Source organism: Grampus griseus, assembly GCF_964374135.1.
Source record: "Grampus griseus genome assembly, chromosome: 3".
Lineage (NCBI taxonomy): Eukaryota > Metazoa > Chordata > Mammalia > Artiodactyla > Delphinidae > Grampus > Grampus griseus.
In genome coordinates this window covers 113,819,517-113,835,961 of record NC_139019.1, presented here as the reverse complement: position 1 = coordinate 113,835,961, position 16,445 = coordinate 113,819,517, and the positions used below count along the sequence as shown (strand labels likewise).

General features: G+C 45.0%; 1 protein-coding gene across 1 annotated transcript in view; it reads left to right on the top strand.

Moving 5' to 3' along the window:
- The window catches only part of SPOCK1 (SPARC (osteonectin), cwcv and kazal like domains proteoglycan 1), a gene marked incomplete at both ends in the record, with an annotated part of 555,003 nt that overhangs the window by 265,480 nt on the left and 273,078 nt on the right, over window positions 1-16,445 (top strand). The gene's annotated exons all lie outside the window — the stretch shown is intronic.

Sequence of the window (16,445 nt, the reverse complement as noted above, 5' to 3'; positions counted from 1 at the left end):
ACTCGAAAGGAGAGAGTACTTCCTGTGCTCCAGCCGTGTTTCTGGAGCCAGAGCCCCGTGGACTATCACAGCAACATGTTTTGTCCGAGTTTTAAAGAGCTCCTGGCGGAGCCAGGATTGCTTATTTCTAAAATTTTTCTTTAGAAGGAGATTTCTTTCCCTCTAGATTAATCTGAAATTTTACATGATAGGCTTTATAGAAATCTTCCATCCCCATAGCTTTCCTCTTGATGTGGAATTTAACCTCGCCCCAAAAGGAGCCTCTGATTTGCATTCGTCGGGCCTTGAAAATTTTTCAGTGTTTAAGGATCTGTTCATCCTATCTGCTCCTTCGGGCTACTGATTCTCAGAGGCAGCTGGCCCGGCTTGTGGGAAGCATCTTAATTTTCTCCGGGTTCCCTCATGTTTGGTCTGGTTGGTTCCTCCCTCTCGCCTTTGCCTTTGCACATAAGTTAAGGACCATTCTCTCCCCTTAACAGAAATAGCTCCTGTTATTTAAAATAACCGATTCCTGCCCCAGACATTCACACCTCACTCCAGACACCTCCGCCTCTCACCTCTTGCCATCTCTCCTTCTCTTTCTTGACTATGACGATACAATAGTTACTATTTTTAAAACTTTCAAGTGTTGATTTTTAAATTTTCCAAGTCAATTCTGCCAGAGAAGAAGCAGAAAACTGCTAATTCAAATATTGGTTTGCTCCTCCTTTAACTCAGCCTATCTGCTTTGAAGTTAGATCAAGTTGAATGTTTTATCTTTCATCTCTGGCTGCCTTTACCTGTCTGCTTATCTTAAGGAAATAAAACATCAGATATAAGACTGAAATCCCCCAGGGGCCCCTCCTTGGTCCTCTTTCCCGTTTTCTTTTCTTTAAAGGTGACCGTGTCGTTAACATGTTTTTCTTTCCATGTTCTTGTCCTTTTATGTCATACGTGCATGTCTACAAACACTGTTATACATATAGAAGTAAATGTTTTCTCCTCTAACCTGTTTATTTCACTGGAAATCGTTTTCGATTGGTTAGCTGTCGATACAGTTAATTCCTTTATATTGTGATGTTCTGTGGTACTAATATGCTCCAGTTTACCCACCGGTTCCCCCGTTGGTGGACATTTATGTTGTCTCATTTGCTTTGCTGTTGGAGCTGCTTTCTCTTAGCATTTCTAACACATGCTGACTGATTCGTCCATCCAGTCCCTTGGCCTGGAGAGTGTGGTGTCCCCCAAGGGAGGCCAAGGTGGGACAGGACTCTGCCACTCTTAAAATGTGCGACTTCAGGCAAATCACTGGCCTTTCTTTTGTTTTTTTTAACATCTTTATTGGGGTTCACTGGCCTTTCTTGACTTCCGTTTGCCCACCTCTGCGATAAAACGGGTGGGCCAGGTGGCCCCTGAAGTCCTTTCCTTCTGATAGCCAAGCTATCGTGGTTTTAGGCAATGTAGAATCTGTGTATGTTTTCCTCATGAAGGAAGGAAAAATGAAAAATTTGAAGTTTGATGCTCTTATTTCAAAGGTTACAGTTTAACCAATGAGGTATGAATATCGCTTCAATAAAACCAATGGAATTAAATGGGCCTTTTAACCATCAGGGGTGGGGAGGGAGGCTCAGAATAAAAAGCAGAAAGGACCAGAGTAGGAGGTACTTTGTTTTCTCACAGAGTCCTGTGGGCACTGCAAGAGGTGGAGGAAAGAGCCAGGGTTTAGAAGGCTCGGGTTCAAATCTCAGCTCCCCCGTGAATGTGGGACATCCACTTGAGGCATGTGACTTATCTAGGCTAACGATATCCATCTGGTGGACGTTTGTGATGACTGTGCGAGCTCATGATTGCAGAGAGCCGGGGAGTTGGTATGTGGCGTGTGCCCAGGAAAGCTCAGTTTCTTCTCAGCTCAGCCTTGCCGGGGACCCCTGTGCAAGCCCCATCTCCTCACAGGAGCCGGCCACTGTGGCTGTTAAGTTCCCGGCTTCCTCTGGCTCCTCTAGCAGCTGCCAGTAGCCTGGCAGCTCCAAGGAGCCAAAGCCATTCTGGGTTGTGTTCCACCCTTTGGATGGAATCATGAAGGCTAGTAAAATTTCCTGTGCAATTATGGGGCGCTTGTGGCTTTCTATTACTGTGTTTAAGAGGTTCTTTTAGCACGAACAGATCCATTTAAAAGACATGTTTATCACCTTTCCCCAAACTCATAAAACGTAGTGTTAGTTTTATAAAAAGAGAAAAAAAAAAAAGAAGCAGCAAACCCAAACCTTCGGCTATTCCATCTGCTAGAACAACAGCCCCTGAATTAATTACATAGTATTTGTTGAGTCCTAATGAAACAACCTTGGTTTGGGGAAATTCTCAATAGGGGAAAAACTGTCAGTTGAATTTTTTTGTTTGTTTGTTTTTTTGCGGTACGCGGGCCTCTCACTGTTGTGGCCTCTCCCATTGCGGAGCACAGGCTACGGACGTGCAGGCTCAGCAGCCATGGCTCACGGGCCCAGCCGCTCCGCGGCATGTGGGATCTTCCCGGACTGGGGCACGAACCCGTGTCCCCTGCATCGGCAGGTGGACTCTCAACCACTGCGCCACCAGGGAAGCCCTGTCAGTTGAATTTTTAAATGGATCAGTAATGCTGGGTAAATTTCCTCACTGGAGACCACAGAGTGGATGAGAGCATTTTCCCAATGGGAGATGGCTGCCTGGAGAAACACTCGCCAGTATCACCTGTGCCCCATAGCTCTTCTGCCTAAGGTCCAGAGTTTGCTTTTGTTAACGTTCTTCAGTGTGTGTTATGTAACACTTCCTTGCTGGAGGCCTCTCAAATGTTTGTCCTGCCCTGATAACCGTGTATGATGAAAGACAGTGTGATGTATTGGGAGGACCCTGGGCATTGCAGTCTCAAAGATTGAGTTCAGCTCCAGCTGTTCCCTCTAATAACTGTGTGTACCTAGGCAAACGCTTCACTTCTCTGGGCCTCAATTTCCTTATCTGTAAAATAGAAATTATGTTGTTTTTCACAGCTGTGACACGAAGGGTCTGTAAAACTCTGGATGTGGTGCCTGATCCAGTCTTATTATCACGTACGTGAGAAAGGCAATAAGGCTTTGGTAAAAGGAGGAGGGTTGATGTTTTGTTCTGGGTTCTCAGTGTGAGAAGTTCTTAGGGGTTTCGATATGTCTGCGTCTCCCTTTTGGTGTGTGAGCTAATTGATCAGTGAATTGTTCACTGATCACTTAGTAGGTGCTGAGTTGGTTTCATGCAGGAACATGGTGAGGAATGTGACGGCAGCTTTCTTTGGGGCGCTTGTAGTCTGTGTAGCCGAGAGAGAGACAGAGAGACACGTGAAATACATAACCCATGGTGTGTGCTTGGGGCTCCCAGACAGAGTCTTGCAGATGGGGGCGCTCGGGGGATGGGACAGCCAGCCCTTCCTGGGTGGGAGTCAGGAGAAGGATGGTGGAGAAAGTGACCCGGAGCCTTTCTAAGGATGGGTAGATGCTGGGAGGTGAGCTGGAGGGACAGCATCTGACAGAAAGAAACGTTTCCTGACGGGTGCGACTTCGGTTACCAAAGAAGTGAAGTTTGATGGGATGCTTTAAAAAAAATACATTTATTAAGAGAGAGGAAGAAAATGTAAGTCATGACTTCAGTAGGCTGCTTCCCTCTGTCGCCAGTTATCTCTCCAGATCCTTCTGATGTTGAAATACCCTTAGAGTGGGGACTGCAGACAGTGAGGTAGGTCTGGTGCAGGAACACTGGGGGTGGGGCGTGGGGTCTGGGACAAGCCAGCACCTACTCCACCTCCAGAGAGTGACCGTGACCCAGCTGTTGCTGAGGGTGGTCCTGAGGGTGCTGGGGCCCAGCATCGCCAGGACTTCTGCTTGCTGCAGAGGATCGAGAAATGAAGAAGTATTTGTACGTGGGTAAAAACTCCTTATTCATCAGTATTAGCAAATAAATCCATTATTAAAAAAAAAAAACGAGAAGAGGGTAAATATGTCCTTGGACTGTCTGTGGATTCTCCTAGAGGAGAGCTGAGGATCTCGTTGTCAGACCTTGTCTCTTGCCTGTGGTGTGTAGGCTCTGGAGGCTGATGGGTCCTTGAGGTGCCTCTGACCTGGAACAGCAGGGAGGCCCGAGGGTAGAGGCAGTGTCTGGCAGAGCAGGGGCACGCGGCCTCGATGGAGTCATTGTTGCCAGGCTACGATTAGAGGCCAGGAGGCCTGCAGCCACGTGTCATGAGCAGGGGAGCCCGAATGCTGGGCCGACCTCTGGGTTATTACTGCTGTTTCTCTGCGGCCTCCCGCACCACTTGCAGGTGGATTGTTTTAATCTCGAGAAGAGGGAAACACACCCCTGCCCTCTCACATGCTCTCACAAGCACTCACACAACTCACACGAAATAAGGTGCTAGGGGGATTTAGAAACACAAACCATGTCCCAGAGAGCCGAGCCAAGTCCCTTTGATCTTGCGGTGATTGTGTGAGGCGCCGAGTCTCCTCGCTGTGGGGCAGCTTGGGGCAGTGCTGTGGGCAGTGGCATCCCCGAGGAGCCCTCAGCAGGAGACGAATGCTGTGTACAGCAGTTGGCCCTGTGCTGCTCCGGCTCTTCATTGGCCAAAAAATATTGGTAGAAAGGGATCAGAAAGGTGGGAAATGTCAGATGCACTGAATGCCAAGAGGAGAAGACCCCAGTTAGGTGGAGGGTGGTCCTTCTGAGCCGGCATTCTAGCCCCGAAGTGGCCCAGGGTTTGTGCCACCCACGAGCCCTGGCCTCCACCCCAGCCCCTGTCATTCCCTCTCACTTCAAAATGTGGAGATAAATGCACTTGAGTTCTCCTGCTACCTTCACTTCAGGTCTGTAAATGCTCAGTTTCCGTGCAGAAACTTACCTGAAATGTCACTCAGCTGTCCTCAGGTTTGTAACCAAATGATGATAACCTGACATTTCTGTCTTTTCTTAAAAATGTTTTTTCTGTCTTATTCATGAAAAGATAACTTTCAGGAATGTATAATATCAGGTAATAAATAAATAGATGACAGCATTTGGATCTAAGGAAAAGATGTGAGTGAATTAAATAAAGCTGCAGCAAGGGTAGTACTCAAAACACACAGTACATTTCTGTGCACTTCTAGAGCGGGCCCTGGGGCTTCCTAATAACCAAAGGAAGGAAGGAAGCACACGGCCTTATGTGCCCATGAGATGAAAGAAAGGTAGCTTTTCATGAGAAATACAAGGTGTTCCTGGTATGGAGACCAGAGATGCCTTCCTTCAGTGAGTTCTCAAAAAGGGAGTTGTGTGGGCATGGACCACTTTCTTGACAGTGTCTGACGGTAAATACCACAGTAAGTTTTTACCATTGCTTCCTCCAGGATCTCTCGGTGTATGCCAATGGCATAGTGCCAAAGTGCAGTTCTATAAGGTAATTCGATGATAAGCCGGGCTAATAAAGAGTACACAGTCTTCTAAAGGTCTGGCTTGATACATGGATAAAATTGACAACATCCGGAAGAATGGATGGCCTGTCTCCATCAGAGAATACTCCGATTGTTTTGTTTCTGGTAACTGATTAGCATTGGGAACAGAGAGTTCTGGGCTCTTCCTGGCAGAAACAGGGAGTTCAGATCATCTCTGCTGCTAATTAGTGGAAGCAAATGGGTCTCCTTCATCAGCCAAGTGGTGGGTGGAGCCAATGTCCTCAGTCAGACATGCCGAATCCAACCCAGAACTATGATACCTGAACGCAGAGTCACCTTCCTGCACGCCAAGCCTGTAAGTAAATTCAGACCCACAGACAGTGGATGATTATGAACGTGAGCATTGTGCCCTATGTACCACTGGAACCGCAGGGGGCCACAAAGATGTCACATGGGAGCTTTATGACGTGACTTAGGCTTTCCGAGGATGGGAAACGCTTTCCTTGCACACACTTGTATATTTACAGCCCTGTTTCTCAAATGTGGGCAGGTGCTGATGTGCTCAATAAAATTGACATTTTATTGAGAGATATTACCTTTATGGTTACCTTTATGGAACCTATGGTTACCAGGGCGGAAGGATGGAGGGGGGGGAGGGATAGTTAGGGAGTTTGGGATGGACATGTACAAACTGCTGTATTTAAAATGGATAACCAACAAGGACCTACTGTGCAGCACAGGCAACTCTGCTCAATATTATGTAACAACCTAAGTGGGAAAAGAATTTGAAAAAGAATAGATACATGTCTGAATCACTTTGTTGTACACCTGAATTAACACAACATTGGAGTATCAACTATACTCCAATATAAAATAAAAAGTTTAAAAAAAAGTATTAACAAATTCCTATTAGGTTTAGTTGTTATGAAATTCTCAGCCATCAACAGAACTACTAACATGATAGCTACCTTTGGAGGGTGAAGGGGAGGGTGCCGTTTACAGGTGTTTTTTGACAGTTGAAAAGGGGTCCTCATGGTAGAAGGATTTGGGCATATTGCCACAGCACATAGACATAGGAATTTTATTCTGGAATATTTTCAAACAAGTGTTGTGAAGCACTCATTGAGAACTCAGTAGAAACTCACAGAATGCCTAATTTTCAGCCGTGTCTCTTCTCAGCAGTACCGCTAAGATATATTATTTGACAAATAAAGATATATATTTTTCCCTTAGGAAAAAATACAATTTGGGGGTGTGGGCCATATAAGTGTCGGCAGGCATCTGCTAATAATGATGATTTTCACTTTTAGAGAGGTCAGTCCTTTCTGCTAGTGATGGGCCCGGAGGAGAAAGTCCCAGTTAGTGATGACACAGTTACACTCCCAGATTAGGGGTGAACATTCATCATTCTGTCGTCACAGCAAGGTGTAGATTTCTTCATCCAGGAAAGGTTTCAAGTGCTTTATGTATAGTTTTGAAAGTAGGAGTGGGGTGATAAGACACAGGGATGTGGGCCAGTCGCCATATTAAGCCAGCACAGTACATGGCGTCTTGAACTCCTTCTGGTATAATAGCTGCACTTGGATATTTGTTGGGTTGCTTGTGGAGAGAGAGTTGAGGGGCTCTGTCTGGTTCCACAGGACAGCCCTGGAAGCAGTGGGTGGGAGTTGCCAAGTGACAGACTTTGGCTGAGTTCAAGTTTGGCTGTTTTACAGCCCCAGCTGTGTGGGGATGGGACGGGCCACCTCGGGGTAGGGGGGGGGTAAAGTCACCATTGCTGGGATGTGCACACCTAAGACCGGCCAACCACCCGATTGAGGGAACCAAACTCTGGATGGGGGCGGGGTTACTTACCACTGACATGGCTTCTGACTTTGAGTTGGTGCAGTTCTAAGATAAGGCAGGTCTGTTGAGAAGCGATCATTTATTTTATGATAGAAATTATCCCCTTTAGGGTTTTCTCAAACGACTTGCCTGATTGGTGCATCTGAGGTGGATTCAGTTCACCAAAGCGATGTCTGTGCACCTGTGTATGGATTCCTGATCCGTAGGTGGGGTTGACCAGAGGTGACTGAAGCCTCATTCGCTGCAAAGACAAGGGACTGAGAAAGTAAAATGGGTGGCTTACTGGGTGTTCCTAGTAAAGGAAAGTAATCTATCTAGTCAGTTGAAGGCTTCGGTTCCTGCATTCCTGCGCACTGCATTTGAATAGATTCTGCTGTCTTCGGCAAGAATGGCTGGGGAATAAACGGCCCTGGTGCTATGTTTTATTTTGCCAGAGCCGTAGATACAGGCATGAATTTCCAAATGCACTGCGATTTATCAGCGTGAGGCTCACGTAGAAAGATTGGTGTCCTCTGTGGAGAAAGACATGTTTTCGTCTTACATTCAGATGATGGAGCAAGGGGGAGTGAATAAAGTGGGTCTGGGGAAGCCTTCTTCTTCACAGAGAAGCCATGGAGGGCCTGGAGGAATAGATTAGGCTGGTCTCCGTCCTCCAGGAACGCCTAGAACCTGCCCTGGGCTGTTGTCCAGTTTCAGAGTCTAGCGCCACATCCCTGGATCCCCTCCCACAGCCCCAAAGGCATGCTTTGACAAACGCCTGTCGTCTCACTGAGTTTATGTTGTTGGAGAACTCTGCAGTGCAGGCAGGATTAAATGTGGTTTTGTTAGCATATCAAATGATGACTCTCGAGATATTTAGAACCTTGTGCTATCTCAGACACCAAGGGAGAGACCCTGCAACTCTCAGATAAAGATAAAGTAGAAACTAACAACAGCAACAACAAAAAGAGGGATTATGGTGTGTTGGGAAAGTATGTGCCTAGTGTCAACACTGAGCGGTCAACACTGAGTGGGTCTGCTCTGGAGGAAAAATGGGAGGGACCATCCCTGCCTCTAATGCCATTCAAGCTGAACCATCAGGTCAGGGGAGGGAGGTGGGGTATCAGTCAGAAATGATAATGCCCAAGCCTTGCTTTCCCTAGGAAGCACTTGGGAAAATCAAGGGCTAGCACATTGAAAGTCAAAATTATTGTCTTCGGGGGTCCACCTCCCTCTTTATGCTGTGTCCCCTGGAGAACACAGACTCACTAAATTGCATTCTACACCTTTTCATTGAACGAGCAGAGTTGCCTTGAGCCAAAGTGAAGCCCTAAAAGTCCTCCAGAGAGGGGCCTGGTGAGTCCCCGCGGTGCTCTTGCTTATCCGGAAAGCAGACTCGTCGTGTAACTAGTCTTTACTTTTACCAAACTGCTTTGGTAGACTGATGATAGAAAAAGTCATACACTTGGAGGCTTGGGACTAGTAAAGCACTTGTCTAAATATGTTAGAGAACGAGAATAAGGCAGACCTAGAATTTAAACTCAGGCCTATCTAATTCCAGGTTCCTACGCTATAGTGAAATCACTTCATAGATTTTTCTGCTTATATAATGAAATAGAGTACAAAGGACCTAGCACATATAAAGTACTTACCAAATGTTAGGGAGACTTTAAAGGGAGGAGAACACACCATGATGGGTGGCCTTCCCTTATCTCAGACTTCCTTTAGTAGTAGTTGTTATGACAGTAGCAGTCATGATAATATTTACAGCTGGTGTTTATTGAGTGCTGGCCGTCAGGCATTTTGCTAAAAATTTTACATTCATCGTCCCAGTTAAGACACTTCTGGTTGAATATGATGTTAACCTGTGGGTTTGTCTTAGTGGCCTTTATTATGTTGAGGTATATTCCTTCTATACTCATTTTATTGAATTTTTATCATAAATGAATGTTGAAACTTGTCACATGCTTTTCTGCATCAATTGAAATGATCATGTGATTTTTTTTATCCTTCATTTTGTTAATGTGGTGTATCATGTTGACTGATTTGCAGGTTGAACGACCCTTGCATCCTGGGAATAAATCTCATTTGATCATGTTGTACGATCCTTTTAATGTGTTGCTGTATTCAATTTGCTCATTTTTATTGAGGAATTTTCGTATCTATATTCATCAGTGATTTGGGCCTGTGATTTTTCTTTTTTGTGTGTTGTCCTTGTCTTGTTTTGGTATCAGGGCAATGAGCCTTACATGAACAGAGGAATCAGGCGAGTTATGAAGGGCCCGCTTATCAAAGGAGTTCAGGTGCAAGAGACCAGGGACCGACACAGTGATTCAAGAGCAGGAGCAGGTTAGAAGGGGAGAGCTTGGTGACCCAAAGGAAAAGGATTACATCAGTGAACGCAAAGTTGGAGTAGAAACATTTGCATATTTGCGCTCATGCTGTGCCCCCAGCAACTGGTCATTATAGCCCTGAAACCCTGCCTACTTGGTCTGGTCTCAGGAGGTAAGCAGGGATCAGACCGGGAGTTCTTGGATGGGAAACCAGGTGAGATTGGTCTGCTTAGCGTTAGCATGGATCCAAGATGGAGTCATCCTATCCTAGATCTAAACTGTGAGTCCACTTTATGACCTTGGGGAGGTTACTTAACATCCCTGACTTCAGTCTGTAAATTGCAGAAGGCTAAAGTTACCTTATTTGGTTGCAGTCAGAGATTAATTGAGCAAAATGTATATGAAGGTTCTACTTTGGTGCCTGCCCATGGCAGGAGCTCAGGACATGTTAGATCCCTTCTCTCTAGTTGATGTGCTGAGTATCAGTGGAGCTGAGTGCCCGTGGCAAAGCCAAGATGCTGGGAGGTGCACTCCAGGGAGTTTCACAACTGACCTGGCAAAGCGGGGGAGGTGACTGGGATGTTCTCCTCCAGAACTGCACACAGAAGTGAGTTCTGAGCTGGAACACCAGTATTTGACTCCTTGGGGATTTGACAGATAGAGATTTTTTGCAAGGACATCATTTATATACCATTATGGAAATCACCAAGACTTATCCTACCCCGCTCCCCCCCAAAAAAACAGAAATGATAATGCCAGTCGTCTAGTTAATCGTGCTATAGGAGCTTTTCTGTAGAATATTCTTAGCTGTTGGTATGTTCATAACTCTGTGGTTTATATTTTCTTCTTTGTATGTTTTCCATTTTTCTTAGAGAACTGTGTTTTCCTATATAAGTGTGATTCTTTAAATGTACAAAATGGAAAGTTATCTGGGTGATATAACTTTTCAGATAGTATGGAGGGAGATAGGCGAATTGTAACTAAGAGCAAATTTTAGTTATTTCATCTCTTGGCTATTTGACTATTCCTTTAAGTATTAATATTAATACTATAATATTATAATAATTTGCAAATAGTTTGCACCAGGGCCTTTGCACGTTCTGTGCCCTCTGCTTAGCATATTTCTGGCCCCCTGTCCAACACATCCCTGAGGTCTCAGTTTATGGCACTTACTCAAGGAAACCTAGACTAGATTAGATCACACTCTCCTAATAGTCTATGCTTTGCATTGTTACACAGTTGTAGTTTAATAAATTTTCAGAATTATTTACTGTTTGTATCCCTGGTAAACTGTGATCTCTTCGGGACAAGGCTTATATGTCTTGTGTACTTCTGTATTTCCAGGTTCTGGTATAGGACTGGGCACAAAGTAAGTGCTGAGTTAATACTTGTCGGAAAAAGTAATTACTGTTTATTGAGCACCTATTTTATGCCAGTACTATCTAGTCCTCTTTAAAAAATGTGTGCGCACAGGCATATAACCATTAATACTGACAACTCTAAAGAAAACAGGTTCTTCCTGTTTACAACTGGAAAACTGGGTTCAAATCTTGAGAGTAGAATATTCAGGTTTTAAAAGGGTTCAGGAAATTCATAAGTAGTCATCTGGAAAAGTATTCATGATATAAATGTGAAAAGCAAAACTGTACCTAATAGGATTTTACTTATGTGAAACAAAGTGTTTATATACGTATATAACTGATGAATGTGCTTGTATTTGCGTACAAAATACCTTAACACCAAATTGTAACCATTTATCTCTGAGGAATGGGCTGGAAGGGACATGAGCAGTTTTACTTTGCAGTTTTTCATATACTGTCATCTAAAAATTTTTATTGTCAGCCTCTCTTTTTGAATAAATAGTAAGAGAAAGAAGACGCCTTGCCTAAGTCCACGTAGGTGGTTTGGTGGCTGAGTGGGGATTTGAACCCCAGCCCATCTGGCTCTGTAGCCTGGGTTCTGTTCCCGATACCTTTGATGTTTCTTCAACAGTAGTTTCAATACCCCCCAGAGAATGCTTGGCCGTGTCTGTAGACAGTTTTGGCTTTTATACTGCAGGGGGTGGGGAGTGGGGGGACGGGTGCTCCTGGCCTCTGTGGGTTGAGGCCAGGGATGCTGCTAACATCCTACACTGCAAAGGACAACCCCCAATCCCCACCCAGTTATCCACCCCAAGAGGTCAATAGTGCTGAGGCTGAGGACGCTTGTTCCAGAATGGCGTCCTGTCCTATCCTGATTCTGGTGAACTTGGTGCCCAGCTAAGCCCCACAGGAACATCGGCCATGTGGCCAGGGCATGCCCGGCGCTGGCCTAATGAGCCCTGGTAGCAGAAGGTAATTTCGATGCTCAGTGGATACAGTAGAAGTTAAACCACGTATCGGTGGTTTTTAAAAGAGAGCTTTTAAAAGAGAGCTGGAGACAGACAGATGGTAATTGGGCTTTTAGGGAGGTGATCGCTAGGAGAGAGAGAGGGTCTGGAGGGGGTGCAGGGTGGGCGGGAGCCTCTGTGTGCCTTAGCACAACCTGAGGGGAAACTGAGAGTTCCTTTAGGAGGGATGATGATCCCCATCACCTCCTTGAGTGATTTACAAGGCTATGTGCTACCTGAGATCGGGCGTCTTGCTGGCGTCCAGAAGCCAATCAGGAGCGCCGTTCTGCTGGTGCCCGCATGGTGAGGTCTCATCCGTCGGGCTGTTCCTTAAGCGAGGACCCCTCTAGGAGCTGCGCGGAATCATAGTGAGCGCTGAGGGTGAGGAGGGTGCTCCGCCACAATCCTCGCATCAACCTTGTTGTTCTGCTGGGAGGGTTCTTGAGAATCATCCCATTTGACCTTCTCACATCACAGAGGGGAAACGGAGGCCAGAGAGGGGAAAGAATGCCTCAAACCACCCAGCTAGTTACTGGCCAGTCAGGACTGGACCGCTGACCCCTGGCTCCTGGTGTTGCCATCAGCCCTAAGACAACAATGGGAAGAAAGAGAGATCTTTTTTTTTGATAATATCCACTCTAACAGGTGTGCAGTAATATCTCACTATAGTTTTGATTTGCATTTCCCTGATGATTACTGTTGTTGAGCGTCTTTTCATGAATCTGTTGGGTATTTAGATGTTTTCTTTGGAAAAATGTCTATTCAGTTCCTCAGCCTATTTTTTTTTTTTTTTTTTTGCGGTACGCGGGCCTCTCACTGCTGTGGCCTCTCCCGTTGCGGAGCACAGGCTCCGGACGCGCAGGCTCAGCGGCCGTGGCTCACGGGCCCAGCCACTCCGCGGCATGTGGGATCTTCCCGGACCAGGACACGAACACGCGTCCCCTGCATCGGCAGGCGGACTCTCAACCACTGCGCCACCAGGGAAGCCCGAGAGATCTTTTTCTTAAAGACAAAGAGACAAATAGACAAGAAAACCTTCTTCTTGTGTGGGTGAGGTTGCACAGGACCTGGTTCAGGGGACAGGACGTGGGGGTGATGGTGAGGGGTGAGGACTTTGCTCTCCCGTGACTCAGTAGTGTTCGGCGGTTCTCAAAGTGTGGCCCTCAGGCGAGCAGCGTGCCTTCGCTGGAGAGCCTGTTAGAATGAAAATCATCCAGCCTCACCTCACACACCTGCTGAATGGGAGACTTTGGGAATGGGACCTAGCAATCTGTGTCACCTTGACACAGCCCCCTGGGTGATTCTGATGCATACTCAAGTGTGAGAACCACTGGTGAGAGGGAAAGACGATGGGACTTTGCTTTCCCACGTGTCTTTCCATTAGCTGGGACCTGGGACGTGTCACATGACTTCTCTGGGCCTCAGTTTCATTGTCTGTAGAACAGACAGTACAGCAGACAGGAGAGCTGTGCTGTGAAACTGAGCCAGGTCTGTGCATGGACCATGCAAACGACCCGGGGAGATTGGCTCTGAGCAAGGAGGGGAGTCACAGCAAGAGACAGGTGATCATAACCTGTGTAGGATTACGGTGAGGGTAGTGGTCATCTCAATTATGGTCAGAAGTATCAGGCAACCAACATGTGGTAGGTTCAGCTTGCTTTTATCTAATCTCAGACACCACGGTTTGAAGATACGTTAGTACCACTAAAAAAGCAAACAAAAAAATACCCAATACGAACCAAACTGGCATAGCATTGATTGTTTTTTAAAAAAATCCTGGGACTTCCCCAGTAGTCTAGTGGTTAAGACTGCACTTTCACTGAAGGGGGCACAGGTTTGATCCCTGGTCGGGGAACTAAGATCCTGCATGCTGCATGGTGTGGCCAAAAAAAAAAAAAAATCCTGATTTCACTGTTAAAATATGAAAAACTATATAAAAAACAGTAAGTGTTGAGTACTATTCACACATTATTATGTTCAGTCTTCACAACTACCCTGTGAAATTAGTGCTATTACTGTACCTACTTTACAGGTAAGAAAGAGACTCATTTGAGTCCGTTGTGTAGAATTAGGGATTTGGCAAACTTTTTCTGTCAAGGGTCAGGTAATGAGTATTTTAGGCTCTATGTGGTTTCTTTCACCACGATGCAATCCTGCCTTGCAGTGTGAAGGCAGCCACAGATGACGTGCAAATGATGGGTGTGGCTGTCTTCCAATAAAACTTTACTTATGGGCACTGATATTTGTATTTCATCGAAGTTTTGTGTGTCATCAAACATTAGCTTTAATTTTCAACTGTTTAAATAGGCAAAAATTATTCTTAACTCTCAGGCTATGTAGAAACTGGTGGCAGGCCAGATTAGTCCTGAGTGTAGCCACCGGGGCAGTAGGTTTTGACCCCTGGTCTAGAGTCATCTGGAGTCAGGGTTCAAATCCAGGTGTGTCTCCACAATGAGGATTTAATCTCCACTACACTGTGCTGTGTATAGTAAGGAGAGGTAGATGATTGTCAACTTGTTTCCAAAAACAAAGAAACAAAAATTCCTGCACTAAAAGTACTATTTGCCTTAATCATGGAGTTTGTCAAGTTTTTCAAGGGAGATCTGGTTTTAATTCCCTCTGAACTTATTCTTAGCTCAGTGTTCATTATAACTGGGAGATGCATTTTGACCTTGGAACTGACAGTTTGAAATTGTAAAGTTATAAAAAGTGAAACAAACATGTACATGGTATAAAACATTCATGTCAGAAGTGTATAAAATGAAAAGTAAAGTTCTTTTACTCCCTTGTTCCCTTTTGTTATGTAATTCCTCTTGCCATAGATAACCACCACCGTGAACAGGTTCTTGGGCATCCTTCTAGAAGCTGACTAGGTGACTACAGCAGTGTGTGTATGCATATTCATTTCTCTTTGCATACTCTCTTTTTCACGTACTACATCTTGGAGAGCTCTCCTTATCAATTCCTCCACTGATACATTATTTTTAGTGGATGCATAATATTCTCCTGTGTATGTAACTTGTGAAGTACTGCTATTTATTTAACCATGTTCCCATATTTGGATTTGAGTCATTTCCAGTTTTTTAGTTATTACCAAAAATGGTTCAACGAATATTGCTGTAAGTCAGTCTGTCATGCTTCTATAAGTATTTCTGTAGGATAAGTTCCTGGAAGTGAAGTCTCTGCATCAAAGGAGATGTGCTTTTTTGATACCTTAGTTAATGTTTTTCTTACATGAAATTTCAAACAAGTTATTCTCTGGAGCCAAGAATGTCTACAAAGAACAGCATTGCTACTGGGAAATTGTCTCCCTCCTGCCTCCTGTAATATTTCCAGTTATCTGTTTTTTTGTTTGGTGAGGAAATAGGTCATGTTTCATCTTCAAAACGGTTAGTGGAGGATCTGTACATGGTGACACTGAGGTTTTGGGCTCTGGATCTTATCATGATCTTTGACTTCTATTTAAAGAACAGTCACCTTTTCTTTAAGAACATACGAGATGTGTTGTGGCCTGCCTGGCCAGAGTTCTCCGATGAAGCAACAGTGGTTTGTGAAAACTGTAGCTGATCTCCATGAATTTTTCTTGAGGCCTAAGGGAGGATTGTTAATAGCTTATACTTCAATTAACCCTAGTAATTTTGAGTATTGCCTCTGTGCCAGCTTCTGTACTAAGCCCTTTCTACGAGTTACCTCCTTGAATGTGCACAGTGATCCCAGAAGGCTGGAACTCTTCTCATCTCTCTGTTCAGATGAGGAAACTCAGGTTCAGAGAGACCCACATAGCAAGTAAGTAGTAGGGCCAGGCTTTGAACCCAGGTCTAACTGCACAACTCCCATTCTTGACCACCAAGCACACCGTTGTCTATCATTAGTTGTCTAAAAATTGTGGAAGTATCTTGTGCTCTGTGATAGAAATTGATCAATCAGTAATTATGGGGGAGCCCATAGAAGTAGGTGCTGCTTCTGCCTTTGGCATCACAGCTCGTGGTGGGAACAGGCTTTTTTTACTAGACTGTGCGTTCCAAGGACAGGATGGTATGCCATTTATACTTGTGACCCTAGCGTAGAAGGGTGCTCAGGAAATGTTGAATGAATGAATGAATTAGGCAAATCCATATGAAGTAATGAGAGACCCCTTTAAGCCTTGGTATGGTTAGGGGCTGAGTAGTAGGGTGTAGAGAGTAGGATGTTACAGGTTTTTAAGGGGAAAAAGAGGCTAGGCAAACGCATACTTCCCTATGTTTCCTCACCTGTGAATGAAACCAAAAAAATAGTGAATTTTATTTTTAGTATGTTAAACCTTTGCTTGGTAGCTGACTTTTAGCCTGCAAGTTATATGTAGGAAAATAGACAAGAGTTAATACAAGCCCTTTTTCTCTAGTAAAGAAACATTCCGCACGCATGTGTGTGTATCTTGTGAACTTCTATGATGATGGCTGGTTGTGTAGCTGGGGTCCAGAAGAGGTGTATCTGCTTTGCTTTCTGCACTCGGGATTGTTATGGACAAAGAAGCAGAAGGGATAT